The sequence below is a fragment of the Salvelinus alpinus genome, chromosome 2 (assembly GCF_045679555.1).
Source record: "Salvelinus alpinus chromosome 2, SLU_Salpinus.1, whole genome shotgun sequence".
In the NCBI taxonomy this organism is placed as follows: domain Eukaryota; kingdom Metazoa; phylum Chordata; class Actinopteri; order Salmoniformes; family Salmonidae; genus Salvelinus; species Salvelinus alpinus.
In genome coordinates this window covers 22,411,341-22,429,748 of record NC_092087.1, presented here as the reverse complement: position 1 = coordinate 22,429,748, position 18,408 = coordinate 22,411,341, and the positions used below count along the sequence as shown (strand labels likewise).

The 18,408-nt window shown below is 41.1% G+C and overlaps 2 long non-coding RNA genes across 3 annotated transcripts; one reads left to right on the top strand and one right to left on the bottom strand.

The window, feature by feature from the left end:
• The first annotated feature begins 911 nt into the window (after positions 1 to 911).
• On the top strand, positions 912 to 4,756 carry LOC139556608 (uncharacterized). Its single transcript, XR_011671150.1, has 2 exons — positions 912 to 1,197; positions 4,419 to 4,756. It is a non-coding gene; the product is annotated as an uncharacterized lncRNA (long non-coding RNA).
• A 6,394-nt stretch (positions 4,757 to 11,150) lies between these two features.
• LOC139556601 (uncharacterized) lies at positions 11,151 to 13,005 on the bottom strand. 2 transcript variants are annotated; one of them, XR_011671149.1, is made up of 3 exons: positions 12,785 to 13,005; positions 11,741 to 11,843; positions 11,151 to 11,310 (listed from the first exon to the last, which is right to left on the bottom strand). It is a non-coding gene; the product is annotated as an uncharacterized lncRNA (long non-coding RNA). The 2 variants fall into 2 exon arrangements; XR_011671147.1 differs by having other exon boundaries at positions 12,594 to 12,989.
• Positions 13,006 to 18,408: the final 5,403 nt, after the last annotated feature.

The window sequence follows — 18,408 nt, the reverse complement described above, 5'->3', positions numbered from 1 at the left end:
GAAACACGTCCTACTGTAGCTCACTGCCTGTAACTGTCTTTTTGAAGTGGAAATGTAAGAGAATTTACATGAACAACTGCTGTATAGTCCCTGTTCCTGTCATGGTGATAGAGAGCATTCAAATACACAATATTCAAATTAGAACAATTCAGAGGAACTATATCTGTTGATGAATTAAGTATTCAATCTTAAGTCAGAGAGATAATTTTGAGCCTTATGGCTCACTCAAAGAAAGAGAAAACAATGAGGATGAGGTCCTGACTGTGTACAGCTGGGTTTGTGTGAGGAGAGGAGAGTGGTGGAGAGCGGTGGCGAGGGATGTGGCTGGTGACACTCAGTGAGCTGCTTGTCTCTGATAAGAGGTTATCAAGATGAAAGGGGGAGGCCGGGAATTACGGGCCTAACACTGTCACCCAGCAGACACAGAGGAACACTGTCATCCAGCAGACACAGAGGAATATACAGTAGGTATTATACTAATCATAAAATGTTTATTCTATTCTACTGAGCCATTTACTTTACGTTCGTATCCTTTTATTTTATTATTTCTTACTGTTGTTGAATTTTTGAGAAGGAACCTGCAAATAAGCATTTTGTTGGACGGAGTATACCATGTGTTTCCTGTACATACAACCAATAAAACCTGAAACCCTGCAAAGCCATGCCACTCTTAATACACAAATGTACACAAGTTAAAAAACACATTTACACACACAGATACATCTCTGTCTATGCACTGGCACACACACACACACACACACACACACACACACACACACACACACACACACACACACACACACACACACACACACACACACACACACACACACACACACACACACACACACACACACACACACACACACACACACACACACACACACACACACAGAGAGAGAGAAAGATATCTGAAACTGACAAAGTGGAACCTATAATATACAGTTGAGCAGTTCTATGATATGGTTATGACATGATGATGGGGGAGGGGGGACAGCGGTGGCAGACCAGTGGCCATTGGGGTCAGACCTCCAATTCCGAAGAAACAGTCTTCTGTGTATGCAGTAGTGTTATCTCTACCACACAGAGGCTGCTGAGCCATTCTCAGATACCAGTATACCCCCCTGTCTCTCTCTCTCTTTCTCTAGCTCTCTGTGCCAGAAAGAAATCTCCTGGGGAATCTACACAGTTATAACGGTAAAAAGACAGATTATTACACAAATTATTTGGATTTTTACTAATTAACTCAATAATGGTCCATATTTTTTAAATGTAACCAATTATAGGCTGGTACCACACCCCAACTGTCATAAAACACTGACACACCACAACATATGTGTGCAAAGAACTCTAAGCAAGGCTAATGTCAGCACTTGCTTCATCTGATACACGAGAGACAGATATGCATGTCTTACAGAGGTCCTGGAAGAGAAGAGCACAGCTTAGCAACAGATCATATTCATAGAGGTTTCATTTTTATATATTTTATTCAGCAATAGGAAAATAAAAATATGTTATTAACATTTTTCACTACCATCTATTGCCCTTTCTTTGTAGTTCTCCCACTAGTAAATGTTATTCTAAATATAAAAATCAGAATGACAAAGATTTCTTCTACTGTTGCAAGTGCTTGAAATACAATAAAATACCTTTACTGTCTAAATCTATCTTTCCTGTTGGAAAATATAAGATATTTCCTATTTGATACTCTGACTGCCTATTCTTTTGCATTATGATAATGAAATCAAATGTTGAATATATTTATCAAAAGTAAGATAAACTCTTGAGTGTATTAATATATGATATAAGATCTGAATTGATCATGGCATGGTAATGGTGGTTATGGTGACTATCATCACACCTTGGAACAGTGAGAGCTGATAGAACCCTAGCAGGATTCCTGAAATCCTTGAGTAGGCCCATATCAACTCAGCAAAAAAAGAAACATCCTCTCACTGTCAACTGCGTTTATTGTCAGCAAACTTAACATGTGTAAATATTTGTATGAACATAACAAGATTCAACAACTGAGACATAAACTGAACAAGTTCCACAGACAAGTGACTCACAGAAATTGAATAATGTGTCCCTGAACAAAGGGGGGGTGGTCAAAATCAAAAGTAACAGTCAGTATCTGGTGTGGCCACCAGCTGCATTAAGTACTGCAGTGCATCTCCTCCTCATGGACTGCACCAGATTTGCCAGTTCTTTTTGTGAGATGTTACCTCACTCTTCCACCAAGGCACCTGCAATTACCCGGACATTTCTGGGGGGAATGGCCCTAGCCCTCACCCTCCGAAAACAACAGGTCCCAGACGTGCTCAATGGGATTAAGATCCGGGCTCTTCGCTGGCCATGGCAGAACACCGACATTCATGTCTTGCAGGAAATAACGCACAGAACGAGCAGTATGGCTGGTGGCATTGTCATGCTGGAGGGTCATGTCAGGATGAGCCTGCAGGAAGGGTACCACATGAGGTAGGAGGATGTCTTCCCTGTAACGCACAGCGTTGAGATTGCCTGCAATGACAACAAGCTCAGTCCGATGAAGCTGTGACACACCGCCCCAGACCACGACGGACCCTCCACCTCCAAATTGATCCCGTTCCAGAGAACAGGCCTCGGTGTAACGCTCATTCCTTCGACGATAAACGCGAATCCGACCATCACCCCTGGTGAGACAAAACCGCGACTCGTCATTGAAGAGCACTTTTTGCCAGTCCTGTCTGGTCCAGCAACGGTGGGTTTGTGCCCATAGGCGACGTTGTTGCCAGTGATGTATGGTGAGGACCTGCCTTAAAACAGGCCTACAAGCCCTCAGTCCAGCCTCTCTCAGCCTATTGCGGAAAGTCTGAGCACTGATGGAGGGATTTTGCGTTCCTGGTGTAACTCGGGCAGTTGTTGTTGCCATCCTGTACCTGTCTCGCAGGTGTGATGTTCAGATGTACCGATCCTGTGCAGGTGTTGTTACACATGGTCTGCCACTGCGAGGACGATCAGCTGTCCATCCTGTCTCCCTGTAGCGCTGTCTTAGGCGTCTCACAGTACGGACATTGCAATTTATTGCCCTGGCCACATCTGCAGTCCTCATGCCTCCTTGCAGCATGCCTAAGGCATGTTCACGCAGATGAGCAGGGACCCTGTGTTTTTCAGAGTCAGTTGAAAGGCCTCTTTAGTGTCCTAAATTTTCATAACTGCGACCTTAATTGCCTACCATCTGTAAGCTGTTAGTGTCTTAACGATCGTTCCACAGGTGCATGTTCATTAATTGTTTATGGTTCATTGAACAAGCATGGGAAACAGTGTTTAAACCCTTTACAATGAAGATCTGTGAAGGTATTTGGATTTTATGAATTGTCTTTGAAAGACAGGGTCCTGAAAAAGGGACGTTTCTTTTTTTGCTGAGTTTATAACATCATATGACCACCCTCTGGTGGTGGAAATGTTTCAGTAGCTGAGGTTCATTCATTTTAAATGGAGTGTCTTCATTCAATGGGAATAATAAGATCACTTTCAAATAATTGGCTCAGTTGTTGAGGGACTTTCCAAGATGCCAGGCTTCTTGCTTTCTGCTTTCTGCGCTGGGAGGGGATTGCGTGCACTGCATTGAATGGAATATTGAAATCTCAGGAATGTACTAAACATGTTTTGTAGCTTATTTTCCAAGAAACTTGGCACAAATTGTTCAAATCAATAACCAGCTGAATAAATTAAGAAAATGTATGTGGACAAAAAAAGGAGGATTGTGTTTCAAACATGGAAAAATTATATGTTGGAATATATTTCAATAAAATATAAATATATTTAAATATATTACGAAAATGTATTTGTCAAAAATATAAATAAATAAAATGTATGTACATATATTTGTAAAATACACACTCACTGACTCAATCCCATAGAAAATCTGTGGGCAAAACTGAAAAAACATGTGCGAGCAAGGAGGCCTACACACCTGACTCAGTTACACCAGCTCTGTCAGGAGGAATGGGCCAAAATTCCCCCAACTTATTGTGGGAAGCTTGCGGAAGGCTACCCGAAACGTTTGACCCATGTTAAACAATTTAAAGGCAATGCTACCAAATACTAATTGAGTGTATGTAAACTTCTGACCCACTGGGAATGTGAGGAAAGAAGTTAAAGCTGAAATAAATCATTGTCTCTACTATTATTCTGACATTTCACATTCTTAAAATAAAGTGGTGATCCTAACTGACCTAAAACAGGGAATTTTTACTAGGATTAAATGTCAGGAATTGTGAAAAACTCAGTTTAGATGTCTTTGGCTAAGGTGTATGTAAACTTCAGACTTCAACTGTACATAAATACATGTACATCCATGCTGTTAAAATACATGGAGTGTACAAAACATTAGGAACACCTTCCTAATATTGAGTTGCACCCTTTTTTGCCCTCAGAACAGCCTCAATTCATCCGGGCATGGACTCTACAAAGTGTCGAAAGCATTCCACAGGGATCCTGGCCCATGGTGACTCCAATGCTTCCCACGGTTGTGTCAAGTTGGCTGGATGTCCTTTGGGTGCTGGACCATTCTTGATGCACACTGGAAACTGTTTAGCTTGAAAAACCCAGCAGCGTTGCAGTTCTTGACACACTCAAACCAGTGCATCTGGCACCTACTAACATACCCCGTTCAAAGGCACTTAAATCTTTTGTCTTTCCCATTCACCCTCTGAATGGCACACATACACAATCCATGTACGAATTGTCTCAAGGCTTAAAAATCCTTCTTTAACCTGTCTCCTCCCCTTCATCTACATTAATTGAAATGGTGACATCAATAAGGGATCATAGCGTTCACCTAGATTCACTTGGTCAGTCTATGTCATGGAAAGAGCAGATGTTTCTAACTCATGACATAATTGGACAAACCTAAGTCTCATTTGAAAATAATACTCATCGGCAATTCTGGGTAAGCCCGAAAAATGGTATTAGACAACACTGGCCAATGTTATTACTTTTCATTATTTATAGGTATTTCCAAGATGGCGTAGCAGTTGGGCGTCTGTTTTATTTGTCTTGTCCCATCCCGTGTATATATCGTTTTCTTTGTATATATTTTATACATATTTTTTTGATTTTTAATCTCAATTTCCATCAACGGACTGAACATACTCTCCTGCAACCCTCCTCACCGAATGTGGTATGGATCTGCTATTTTTTTTATACTTTAGAACCGGAACCCCCATCAGAAGCTAGCCAGCTAACTAGCTACTAGCTAGTAGTCAGTTAGCCACTGCTAGCGGTCATTACTGTTAACGCGGACATCAGCCAGGATCAGCCCGGTCAATTCCTGCTAGTCTGCACAACGCGAAATCAACCCAGAGCATATCGGACTCCTTTTTCTCCACCACATCTCCGGATTACTACTGCAAGCTTTGAACCTTTACTCCAGATCATCGCAGCTAGCTTGCTGCTATCCGAGTGGCTACTCTTGGCTAACATCTCTGTCCTGAAGCAAGCACCAGTTAGCTGGAGCTAGCCTCGAGCTAGACCCATCTCCCGGCTAGCTGAAGAGACCCCTCAGACAATTCCTGGGTTTCAATACCTCTTTTGCCAATTGGCCTGGACCCTTAGCTGCCAACACAGACCCCCGCAGATCCATCACGACTGGTCTGTCGACGTAATCCGTCCAAGGAAGTTTCAACAGGCTCTTCCGTTGCGACATCCCCCTGAGGCCCATCTGCTAGCCTGCTATCCCGGCCTGATAGCTGTCTGAATTGCCGTGTCTCCAGCTCGCTTAGCTACTCACTGGACCCAATGATCACTCTGCTACAAATGCCTCTCCCTAATGTCAATATGCCTTGTCTATTGCTGTTTCGGTTAGTGATTTTTGTCTGATTTCACTGTAGAGCCTCCAGCCCTGTTCAATATGCCTTAGCTAGCCCTTTTTTTCCACCCCCCACACATGCGGTGACCTCACCTGGCTTAAATGGTGGCTCTAGAGACAAAACCTCTCTCATCATCACTCAATGCCTAGGTTTACCTCCACTGTACTCACATCCTACCATACCCTTGTCTGTACATTATGCCTTGAATCTATTCTTCCGCACCCAGAAATCTGCTCCTTTAACCTTTACTTAATACCCATCCCGGATCCGGGAGCATCCTCATCAAAAAAGCTGACTAGCATAGCCTAGCCTAACGGGACAGGGATATCATATAATATAATTTCATGAAATCACAAGTCCAATACAGCAAATGAAAGATAAACATCTTGTGAATCCAGCCATCATTTCCGATTTTTAAAATGTTTTACAGTAAAAACACAATATGTATTTCTATTAGCTAACCACAATAGCCAAACACACAACGGCAGGTTTTCACCATGTTTCCACCGCATAGGTAGCTTTCACAAAACCGACAAAATAAAGATATAATTAATCACTAACCTTGAACAACTTCATCAGATGACAGTCTTATAACATGTTATACAATACATTTATGTTTTGTTCGAAAATGTGCATATTTGAGGTATAAATCATAGTTTTACATTGCAGCCACCATCACAAATAGCACCAAAGCAGCCAGAATAATTACAGAGAGCAACGTGAAATACATAAATACTCATCATAAAACATTTATGAAAAATACATGGTGTACAGCAAATGAAAGATAAACATCTTGTGAATCCAGCCAATATTTTCAATTTTTTAAGTGTTTTACAGCGAAAACACAATATATATTTCTATTAGCTCACTACAGTAGCCAAACACACAACGCAAACCGACAAAATAGAGATAAAATTAATCACTAACCATGAACAACTTCATCAGATGACAGTCTTATAACATCATGTTATACAATACATTTATGTTTTGTTCGAAAATGTGCATATTTAGAGCTGCAAATCGTGGTTATACATTGTGAATACGTAGCAACAATTCATCAAAATCTCCAGAGATATTTTGGACAGTCACCTAATCTAATCAAAGAACTCATCATAAACTTTACTAAAAAATACATGTTGTACAGCAAATTAAAGATACACTGGTTCTTAATGCAACCGCTGTGTTAGATTTTTAAAAATAACTTTAGTAGAACATACAGCATGCAGTATTGTGAGACAGCGCTCACATATTCTCCGCCTTGTTGGAGTCAACATTTACCACAAAAATACGAAATAACATCATAAATATTCTCTTACCTTTCTTGAGCTTCCATCAGAATGTTGTGCAAGGAGTCCTATTTCCAGAATAAATCGTTGTTTGATTTTAGAATGTCCATTTCTTGTGTCGAATTAGCAACTTTGGCTAGCCATGTGGCGCGAACATGCCCATCTTCTCTTAGCGCATGGAACGAAAAATTCCAAAATTCCCAATAAACGTTGAATAAACTGATCAAACTCGGTTGAAAAATCCTACTTTATGATGTTTTTCTCATATGTATCAAATAAAATCAGAGCCGGAGCAATTCGCCGTGTATAACGAACGCTTTTCAGAAGAGAATGTGAGGCTCCCCTGCGCGCCGTCGATAACTGCCAAAAGAGCTGACGTGTCATTCCAAAAGCTCTTATTCGGCCTCAGATCAAGCTAGACACCCCATTCAACCTTCCACTGCCTGTTGACATCTAGTGGAAGGCGTATGAAGTGCATACAGATCGATAAATAAAAGCCAGTTGAATAGGCAGGCACTGACACAGAACCTCGTTTTCAGATTTTTCACTTCCTGTAAGGAAGTTTGCTGCCAAATGAGTTCTGTTTTACTCACAGATATAATTCAAACAGTTTTAGAAACTTCAGAGTGTTTTCTATCCAATAGTAATAATAATATGCATATTGTATGATCTAGAACAGAGTACGAGGCCATTTAATTTGGGCACGATTTTTTCCAAAGTGAAAACAGCGCCCCCCTATTGACAAGAAGTTTTAACTCTCTGTTCCCAACGCACTAGATGACCAGTTCTTATAGCCTTTAGCCATGCTCTTATCCTACTCCTCCTCTGTTCCTCTGGTGATGTAGAGGTTAACCCAGGCCCTGCAGCCCCCAGCATCACTCCCATTCCTCAGACGCTCTCATTTGTTGACTTCTGTAACGGCCTTGGTTTCATGCATGTTAACATTATAAGCCTCCTCCCTGAGTTTGTTTTATTCACTGCTTTAGCACACTCCGCCAACCCAGATATCCTAGCCGTGTCTGAATCCTGGCTCAGGAAGGCCACCAAATATCCAGAAATTTCCATCCCCAACCTATAACATTTTCCGACAAGATAGAACTGCCAAAGGGGCAGAGTTGCAATCCACTGCAGAGATAGCCTGCAAAGTTCTTTCATACTAACCAGGTCTGTGCCCAAGCAATTAGAGCTTCTACTTTTAAAAATCCACCTTTCCAGAAACACGTCTCTCACCATTGCCACTTGTTATAGACCCCCTTCAGCCCCCAGCTGTGCCCTGGACACCATATGTGAATTGATCGCCCCCATCTATCGTCAGAGCTCATACTGTTTGGTGACCTAAACTGGGACATGCTTAACACCCTGGCCGTCCTACAATCTAAGCTAGACACCCTCAATCTCAAATAATTTATCAAGGAACCTACCAGGTACAACCCTAAATCCGTAACCATGGGCACCCTCACAGATATCATCCTGACCAACTTGCCCTCCAAATACACCTCTGCTGTCTTCAACCAGGATCTCAACGATCACTGCCTCATTACCTGCGTGCGTAATGGGTCCACGGTCAAATGACCACCCCTCATCACTGTCAAACGCTCCCTAAAACACTTCAGCGAGCAGGCCTTTCTAATCGACCTGACCCGGGTATCCTGGAAGGATATTGACCTCATCCCGTAAGTAGAGGATGCCTGGTTGCTCTTTAAAAGTGATTTCCTCACCATCTTAAATAAGCATGCCCCATTCAAAAATGTAGAACTAAGAACAGATATAGCCCTTGGTTCACCCCAGACTTGACTGCCCTTGACCAGGCACAAAAACATCCTGTGGCGTTCTGCATTAGCATCAAATATCCCCCGCGATATGCAACTTTTCAGGGAAGTCAGGAACCAATATACTCAGTCAGTTAGGAAAGCTAAGGCTAGCTTTTTCAAACAGAAATTTGCAGCACTAATTCCAAAACGTTTTGGGACACTGTAAAGTCTATGAAGAATAAGAGCACCTCCTCCCAGCTGCCCACGGCACTGAGGATAGGAAACACTATCACCACCGATAAATCTACGATAATTGATCATTTCAATAAGCATTTTTCTACGGCTGGCCATGGCTACCCCTACCTTGGCCAACATCTCAACACCCCCTGCAGAAACTTGCGCAAGCCCCCCCCCCCCGCTTCTCATTCACCCAAATCCAGACAGCTGATGTTCTGAGAGAGCTGCAAAATCTGGATCCCTACAAATCAGCTGGGCTAGACAATCTGGACCCTCCCTTTCTAAAATTATCCACCGAAATTGTTGCAACCCCTAGTACTAGCCTGTTCAACCTCTCTTTCGTATCATCTGTGATCCCCAAAGATTGGAAAGCTGCCGCGGTCATCCCCCTCTTCAAAGGGGGTGACACTCTAGACCCAAACTGTTATAGACCTATATTCATCCTGCCCTGCCTTTCTAAAATATTAGAAAGCCAAGTTAACAAACAGATCACCGACCATTTCGAATCCCACGTACCTTCTCCACTATGCAATCTGGTTTCCGAGCTGGTCATGGGTTCACCTCAGCCACACTCAAGGTCCTAAACGATATCAAATCAAATCAAATCAAATTATATATGTCACATACATATGGTTAGCAGATGTTAATGCGAGTGTAGCGAAATGCTTGTGCTTCTAGTTCCGACAATGCAGTAATAACCAACAAGTAATCTAACCTAACAATTCCACAACTACTACCTTATACACACAAGTGTAAAGGGATAAAGAATATGTACATAAAGATATATGAATGAGTGATGGTACAGAACGGCATAGGCAAGATGCAGTAGATGGTATAGTGTACAGTCTATACATATGAGATGAGTAATGTAGGGGTATGTAAACATAAAGTGGCATACTTTAAAGTGGCTAGTGATACATGTATTACATAAAGATGGCAAGATGCAGTAGATGATATACAGTACAGTATATACATATACATATGAGATGAGTAATGTAGGGTATGTAAACATTATATTAAGTGGCATTGTTTAAAGTGGCTAGTGATACATTTTTACATAATTTCCATCAATTCCCATTATTAAAGTGGCTGGAGTTGAGTCAGTATGTTGGCAGCGGCCACTAAATGTTAGTGGTGGCTGTTTAACAGTCTGATGGCCTTGAGATAGAAGCTGTTTTTCAGTCTCTCGGTCCCTGCTTTGATGCACCTGTACTGACCTCGCCTTCTGGATGATAGCGGGGTGAACAGGCAGTGGCTCGGGTGGTTGTTGTCCTTGATGATCTTTATGGCCTTCCTGTGACATCGGGTGGTGTAGGTGTCCTGGAGGGCAGGTAGTTTGCCCCCGGTGATGCGTTGTGCAGACCTCACTACACTCTGGAGAGCCTTACGGTTGTGGGCGGAGCAGTTGCCGTACCAGGCGGTGATACAGCCTGGTATCATAACCGCCATCGATAAAAGACAGTACTGTGCAGCCGTCTTCCTTGATCTGGCCAAGGCTTTCGACTCTGTCAATCATCGAATTCTTATCGGTGGACTCTATAGCCTTGGCTTCTCAAATGGCTGCCTCACCTGGTTCCCCAACTACTTCTCAGATAGAGTTCAGTGTGTCAAATCGGAGGGCCTGTTGTCCGGACCTCTGGCAGTCTCTATGAGGGTGCCACACGGTTCAATTCTACGGCCGACTCTTTTCTCTGTATATATGAATGATATTTGGCTTGTGGGTACCCCTTAATGCGACTTTTCTCTGGAAAGAAGCTTGGAAAGGGCAGATCATTTTCTTTTTGAGATTCCCCTCCCCTTTTCTGAGACACAACGTAGGGTAAAATTACTACGCTGAACAGAAATATGAACGCATGTGTCCTCCTGGCTCTGATGACTGGCGTATCTGCTGCTTTCCTGATTCATTGTACAATTTGTAGAACTGTCATAATGCATGTAGATGTATATGCCATTAAACAATAATATAGGATTATATTAGATCCTAATAATTCTTCAAAATGTCTTCATAAAGCACAGACCACACATTGGAAAACGAAGAGGATTTATTATATGGAGATAAGTGGGTGGGGGGGGGGGGGGGGTGGAGGTGAGAGAGCGAGAGATCTCCTTCACAGGTGTAGGGAGAGGAGTGGGTTTTAGGTGATGGTGGGTAGGTGGACCCAGGTGCTCCGCCATTTTCTGCCACTGCAATGAAACCAACAACAAAGTGAACAAACAACATTAAGATAGGTCAAATGGACGAATTCAATAAGTAACTTTTATGTTTACATTTTTTCCTAACACAACGTACATACTTCTGTTTTGGGACACTTGTGGATATGACAGAGGCGCATGTGAATGCACAAATGGAGGGGTGAGGGAAGAGACTAATTTGGTATTTGTATTTATTTCAGTCATCATTCTTTTTATTCTTACACCTGATAGAATGGTTATGTATTTTAGTCATTGCCTCAAACATAGCAATACATGATGTTGATAACTTAGCTGACTTTCACTGTCGTTGTCATTGCTGTACACTAACAAACAACTAAGATAATGTGCTGTACTATAGAGATGACAGCCCACACTCACATTGTGGACAGTGGAGACAAAGAAAATAGATAGGTTCATGTACCATTGCACTTCTTCGGTTCTGTCTTTTCTGGCACTCTGCAGTGCCAGTGTCCTTGGCCATGGTCACAAAGGACCCCTGCATCTCTTCCACTGTGAATTTAAACCTGAATGAACACACAGACATGATTTGTATTGAAACTCTTAGGTGGCACATACACATTTTCTGGTCCAAATGCACTCCCTACCCCTCCTCCTTGGCCCTGACCTAACCCTTAGATTTTTCTGACGGGTCTGGGTAGGCATAATCAGGAAAGTGGTGGAGCTCACACCATATTGCTTGCACATATACACATATCGAAAGGGTCAGGGCCAAGGGAAAAGGTTAGGGAGTGAACTGGGACTGGCTAATTCAATATGGGGTAAAGCCCAAAGCACACGGGAGCCTTTTTTTTTTTACATGCGTGAACGAGCATGCTTATGCTGGACATAGAATGCATGGGAGTCAATGAGAGAAAACATACAGGCTTTGAGCGTCAACGATATCACAATTATATAGAACACCAAATTAGAATTATATTTTTCTCGCGGTGCAATGCTGATCAAATTAACTGATTAAGGGCACGTTACTAAATTCACTCTGGCTATCTACTCAGATTTCAGATGCACTCTCGCCTGAGTGTGCCAGAGTGCAGAATAACTGATGAATTTACGAACGCTAAACACCAGTTGAAGATGGGCGGTGCCAGTAAACGTCGGCAAAAAAAGCGTAATTAAATTGTTGATAGCAACAGTTACAGTCACCAATGCTATGGATAACATAAAAACAGCCCAACCACCTCTACCAGGGCGAGTAAAATGGTCAGAGTGAGGTGTTCTCTCATTTTTGTCTGGAAGTAGCAAGCAAGCTAGCCAACCTTAGCCTGTTAGCTTGGGTGCTTATCCTGTTAGCTTGGGTGCTTGACTGCCGTTGTGAGGTCAGAACGCTCGGATCAACCCTACTCCTCGGCCGCTCGGAATGCTCCGAGGGCGAAACGCACTGAATTAGCGCACTCTGAGTACCCTCTTGCGCTCCGGAGTGAATTTACGACTGTTTGTGCATTGTTACCGAGTCAAGAATTGTGAAACGCAGGTTAGCGTTTTTCGTCATGCATCTTGTTCTGGAGGTGGCTCTGTAGAGTGGTCACTAGCTGGCAAAGCCACAAAGCCATAACATCTGATTTTAAACCTAACCTTAAATGAAGGCCAAATAATTTGTACAATATAGCCACCTGGCCTATTTAAGGGGAAATCGCCCAGTTCTGCCTCCAGGACAAGACCGGTGACAATAAATGTCAACATGCTTGTGAAGTTCAGTTAGCGTCTATTACTATAAATAAGTTTAACTGCAGGCCAATAATATGTATAAAATAGCGTTTATGAAAAACAATGTAGCAATGTATGAATGCAACGTTATTTTACATTTATAAACTGGATTGTGTTTCAGAATTATATATCACATTGTCAATGTCATTTTCTTGACCTTATCACTGTTGTTGCTTACAGCCGATTTGTTTGTAGAGTTCAAACAAAGTGGTTCAAATGAATAAAATATGGTTTAGATATTGAGTGGGTTGTTTGTAGAAAAGGAATTCAAGGAATTGTTATGATTTTCCCTAGGCTTCCCTAAGTTTCCCTAAGTTAAGTTGTGTGGTTAAAAATATATATTTTAAGATGTAGGCTATGGTTTATCTGAAAAATAGGCTACCTATTTGGGGGAAAAATGCACCAGCTACTCCTGTTTATTTAGATCATCGACATGTAGCCTGGGCTATGTCTGGAAAATGTGAGGAATGAGGCAACTCTTTATAATGGCTTTTCCTGACAATGATGGGGTACAGCTTGTTATTTCTTCTTTAAGATTCAGATTTCTGGCTTACATACTGACCACACCGCCTGCGTTGCGTGCGCAAGCGTTGTAAAATAAATGTACACATACATGTTATTCAATCATCCAAAATGCTTGTGCGCATCAACGAGTGTCAACGAGCTCATAGCCATGAGCTAAAATAGAACTTGGTTCTATTTTTGACTGCTTCACATGCTGCAAGTCCCCCCTCTCCCATCTCCTCCTTGGTTTTTAGGAGCATACATGGGTGATTGATCCACACTCCAGTCCAGTTGGTGGTGGTAATGCACCTTAAAGTTGGTTGCCAACCGCCATATAAAGTCCACAGAAGAAGAAGAAGAAGAAGCCTGAAGGAGGAGAGATTACTAGAAATTAACTAGGTTTCCCATTTTATCTGTGGATTAATTGTCGAAGTAGAGAACATACAATTTTTTATGAGTCAAAATTGGTCCAAATTCTACAAAGAACCAGAAAAAAGGACCTTGTGCATTTCAGGTTAAAAAAAACAACCTAATGTTTATATCCCAGGACAAATTAGCAAGCAACAGTAATCTAGCTAAATGTCCATGAATGTTTCATGTGTTTCAACCTGTCCCCAAATTAATATAGTCAGTTCCCTCCATCACCACGGCCCCTCAACTGCCTCCTCCACGGTATCCACGTTCACCTGGTTGGTTGGCCTACAAGCCAAAACTGAAAACCATGCATACTATTAAGTAATACACTTTTGTGGCATAAATCATTTCCAAAAAAATACTAAATTACAAATTACAACAGTATTTGCAATGGTTCAAATCATTTGGTTGCAAATGTGACTGAGACTGAGTACATGTTGAGACTTGTTAGGCTACTCATTTTCAATAACCACATATGACCACAAAAGTCTGTGTATGACCAGTTTCAGTAAAATAATGTGGTTGCAAATGTGACTGGCTATATGCCTACATCATAGACAATCTACATAAATCATAGGAATTAGAATTACTAGTGATGCCACAGGGATTATGGGAAAAATAAAAAGCCTAAAATGTCAAACACAGGTCCATAACTGCATTGTTGGTTAAGGGCTTGTAAGTAAGAATTTCACGGAATTGTAGATGGAGATTCTAGCACTCGTCTGGTGCTTAAGGTATTGAAACAAAGATATCATTTGAGAATCAACTGTTCATTCATTTGAATGGCAATTGAACACATTTAAGGGTGGTTCACACTAAAAACTACAACTTCAGTCAATATTTTCTCACTTTAGATTTTATATATTTTAAGTGTCTTTGTTACAGTTGAGTGCATGATGCACTCCAAAAACGTGAGAATGCCAATCAACTGTTAATCAACGTTTGCTTCCTATCATTCAAACCAGAAACAGAAACAAATTTTCAGTTCTGAAATACCCAATTATTTTTCAAGTGTTCCACTCCGCTAGCCAGCACCTCGCCTAAACAGGTGTGCATTTTTTCTGCCTCCAGAAATACCCAATTCTAACATTTAATCCAATCTGATTGCCGAAATCTGATTAGAAAAGTTTAGAAAAACTTGGTCCGGTTGATTACTATCATTCACGCCTGTGTCTCACTCTACATAACTGATGCCTGAAACCAGAGAAACAGACATACACCGATGAAGGTGGACACCGAAACGTTTGTGTTAGTTTTCCACTCCTGCCTGCTGAAAAGCAAAAAAACAAAAGAGGAAGTTTGAAAGTTGTATATATTTTTGTGTGCAAACCACCTTTCATTTTTTGGACTTCGTTGTATATTGGTTTAACACAAAAACATTTGTTGTTTTTTTCATGCTTTTTTTCATAAAAAGACTTCACTCATCCGCTGCTTATTCGGCTAGTGTAACATCATTGGTTATAAATTAAGTAAAGCATATTTGTGTTCATCTTCATCCATCCCTTATGGGACTTTATTTGCGTATTCCCGTATAGAGAGTCATATGAAGTTGTTTGTGAAATGGAAAGATCCAACTACCTCATAAAATAACTTTAATTAACCCAACAACAAAAAAGAACAACTGTCACACCCTGACCGTAGAGAGCTTTTTATGTCTCTATTTTGGTTTGGTCAGGGTGTGATTTGGGTGGGCATTCTATGTTATTTTTTCTATGTTTTGTATTTCTTTGTTTTGGCCGGGTATGGTTCTCAATCAGGGACAGCTGTCTATCGTTGTCTCTGATTGGGAACCATACTTAGGTAGCTTTTTCCCACATGGTTTTTGTGGGTAGTTAATTTCTGTTTAGTGTTTTCACCTTACAGGACTGTTTCGGTTATTCTCTTGTTTATTTTTGTTATAGTGTTCAGTTTTAATAAAACAAGCATGAACACTTACCACGCTGCGCTTTGGTCCGATGATTCCTCTTCTTCAGACGACGAATACCGTTACAACAACAGATTAATCTACAGACACAGACAATTTACTTACCGTTGAAGTAGAGGCTAGTGCTCTGGCTGGAATCCATGCAACACTGGAAAAGTTGTGTGAGGTAGCAGGGCTGAGGGGGAGTTTGTAGTTTAGCCAGAGTGAAATTCTCACGCTCCAAGGAGAGAACAAGGCACTCACAGCCAAGGTAAAAATCCACGATTCCAACATGGATTGTCTACTCAGGGAAAACAGGGTGATGAAGGAGTCGCTACTAGACATACCAAGTCGTAGCATGCATGAAAATAAAACATTTTCTGGGATTCCTGAGGATGCATCCAATAATCCAGAGGGCGCGATCAGAGAATTCCTGCAATCCGCCTTGAAACTTCCTATAGAGACTGTAAACAATGTGCCTTTCCACCGTGTACACACACTTGGAGCTCGGAGCGACAAGACCAAAGGTCCCTGGCCGATCATCGCAAAATTTGAACACTACCAACAAAAGGAACTGATCAAAAGCAGGGGAAGGGAGCTTAAAGGGACCAAATTCGGTCTCAATGACCAATTTCCAATGGAGATAAACGAACGTCATAAGAGACTGTATCCGGTACAGAGGCAACAGAGGGAGAAGGGTAAGCGTGCCTTTCTCATTGTGGACAAACTCTTTATAGATGGACAGCTATTCCCGAGACAGCTTCATAACCCCATTGCTGTACTAATTTCTACAGGGACTTCAGGTTACGAAAAAAATTAAGTATGGGAACTGTAAAAATATATGAACACTATGAAGTGGATATGAACACACACGTACTCAGTTACATGCTCGCTTACACATACGGACTTATACATACACATACACACTTGATCTCGCTCTCTTCTCTCACTTTCTCTTCTCTCACTTTCTCTTTTCTCTTCTTTTATTGTCGAGAACTGTTTTATAATTTAATATGTTTCTTGTTTGTCTATCTTTTTTATGTATTTGTCTACAAGTTTATATATGTTTACAACAAGCAAGGGGAAGATATAATAATAACATATTTTGTACGGAATACATTTGTACTGTAGTGAAGCTGTCTCTAGAGTAATGCAAGGTCTCTTTCATGATCATGTGAAACGTCAATTGCTATGGAAATGCTGGGATGTGTTTTTCATTGATGTTAAAGGTAATTACGATGCAACTATGACGGCGATACGATATGGATTACAATTATCATCATAAATATTAAGGCTATACGCACTACATGTTACACACATAGACATTCAACCATGCAAATTGGCAGAGTTATTATTTATTTGGACAGCACACATTATAGTCTTACTCTTATACAGACATCGTACACACTCACTAAATCACATCCAATATCATACACATCAACCTACTCAGATTTACTACACACAAAATACCTTGTCTCAATTTTCTAACATCTGTGGCATTGGCTCACAGGCAAACAGGCAAGATAATAAAACAAATATTGCTAGAACCTATTTCTTGAGTTCTAAATATCAGACATTTGAAAGCTCCAATTTTGACTGTCATAATACCTCTGATGGCAGTAACTTTACAAGCACTAATTATGGTCAATTTAGACTGAGAATAGTATCTAGTTATGGTAAGGGGTGAAATAAGTATAGCCAGTTATAATTTTAACGGTTTAGCGGATTATAAAAAAAGAAGATCAGTCTTTACGTGGCTAAAAGAAAAGGAATATAACATATACTGTTTGTCAGGTTTTGGCCAAGACTGTTCGGGTTTTGGTCACTAGATGTCCCCATTGCACCTTTTTTGTACCTTTTGTTTTTCTTGCTCTTATTATTGTTTGCACCTGTAGGTCATTCCCTTGTTAGTATTTAAACCCTGTGTGTTCCTCAGTTCCTTGCTCAGTGTTTGTAAGTTAGCACCCAGCCCCAGCCCAAGCCTTGTTTTATACAGATATTTCTCTTGTTGGATTTTCCAGAGGTTCTCTGGTTTAGTTCTTGTGTATTATTTGAGTAGTCCTTTGAGGTTTGTTTTTCCCTGCTGTTTTTTACCACTTTGTGGAGTTTCTTTTGTATTTTGGAGGATTTCCATTTTGTGCCTCTTGGCTTTATTTTTGGACATTGTGGATTTAGTTTCTTTGCCTGAAGATTTTGTTCTTTAATTAAACCACCATCTCTAGTACTGCTGTGTCTGCCTTATCTTCTGGGTTCTGACGATTATTAGTGACTGTTTCTCGCACCGGGTCCTGACACTGTTCACAGGAAACTCACTCTACATCCTTAGATGAAGTTGTGTGGAAAAAGGAATGGGGTGGTGAAATAATTTTCTGTCATGGACAAAGGAACTCAAAAGGTGTGATGATATTAATTAACAAAAATTTCGATCTGAATGTGCAAATAGTCAGGAATGAATCGCGTGGAAGGTGGATCTTTTTGAATATGAAAGTGGACGAAAAAGAGATTTGGCTCATTAATCTATATGGTCCAAATCAGGATGATCCATA